The sequence below is a fragment of the Aplysia californica genome, unplaced genomic scaffold (assembly GCF_000002075.1).
Source record: "Aplysia californica isolate F4 #8 unplaced genomic scaffold, AplCal3.0 scaffold00267, whole genome shotgun sequence".
Classification (NCBI taxonomy): Eukaryota; Metazoa; Mollusca; class Gastropoda; order Aplysiida; family Aplysiidae; genus Aplysia; species Aplysia californica.
This window is the reverse complement of record NW_004797537.1, coordinates 537,566-538,874: the sequence shown is the minus strand read 5'-3', so window position 1 is coordinate 538,874 and position 1,309 is coordinate 537,566.

The window sequence follows — 1,309 nt, the reverse complement described above, 5'->3', positions numbered from 1 at the left end:
TATATTATATATGTTTTGTATTTTATTCTATTCTATTTTATTGTATTGTGTTCTGTTGAGTTGTATTGTATTCTACTGTATGGTATTGTACTGTACTTAGACAATACATGGTAAAAAATAGCACTGTTCACTTTTTTTTTAAAAGACCAATCGGCTTTTTTAAATCGAGAATTTTATAAAGGTCAACGACGGAGAACAAATGATTTAAACTAGTGCATTTGAAATATTTCCTTCGATGCCTGATATTAAAGTCAGTACCGCATCCGACACCCAAGGGGTTTTTCGTCGTCCTTCAAGGAGGTGTGGTGAACCCAAGGAGTTTAGAACTACTTTTTATCTCCTTGGGTGAACCTTGAATACAACGACCTCAGATTCAATGAAAAGCGGAATCCGGCGAAAGGAGACCAAGATCCGCTTTTTGTTGTTATTTTGTTTTGTTTTGTTTTTGGTTCTTTTTTGTATTTTTGCTTTGTTTGAGGTTTTTATGATGCTTTATAATATTTTTTGTTTGTTTGGGGTTTTTTGTTGTTGTTGTTTTTGTTTGGGGGGTTTTTTGGGGGGGAGGGGGGTTCGTTGTTGTTGTTTTTTCGTTGGGTTTGTTGTTGTTTTTTTGGTTATTTGGGGAGAGGGGGAGGAGAGTCCATTTATTTCAATCAACAAATTAGTTCAAATTTAATTAACACATAAATAAACAGACTTGGGTTCAACGAGGTCTCTTGGCGGGCGAACAGCAACCTCTGATGTGGCTTCACGAATCTTTCCCCCTGCAACGAAACTTTTCTCCTCTGTTCCAAGTGACCATCAATCCCACAGTCATGCGAGTCATGCATTATACTTGGATTCAACTAAATGAAGGTCAGACCCATCTACTTCCTTATATCCGAATTTCACTGTATTTATGTATCAGGGAGCTGCGTCCAAAGCGTAATTTTGTTAAAATAACTTCGTCTCTTCAGGAGAGACTAAAACGATTCTGTGGACCCAACTTGGGCATGTTATTAAGGAGTTCGTTGCTTCTTTCTTTTTTTCTTTTTTTTTGCTCCTTCCAGTGTTCCTCCCACAGACTGGAGATGTAGGATTTGACTGTATCTTTTAAAGTTTGTTTGAGTGTAGGTGGTATAAAGGGAGTGCTTAAAGGTCATTTGATCACACTCATGATGATTTCAATACTTTGTTATGATTTGGTGTCTTGGGCTGCAGTTTGTCTAAAAGGTTTTGCAAAGGTATGTTTGAGAGTAGTTTTGTTTAAATTAAATGAAATATTGCTCCTGCCGAACGATTATTACTTTATCTTTCAAGTGTGTGTGTG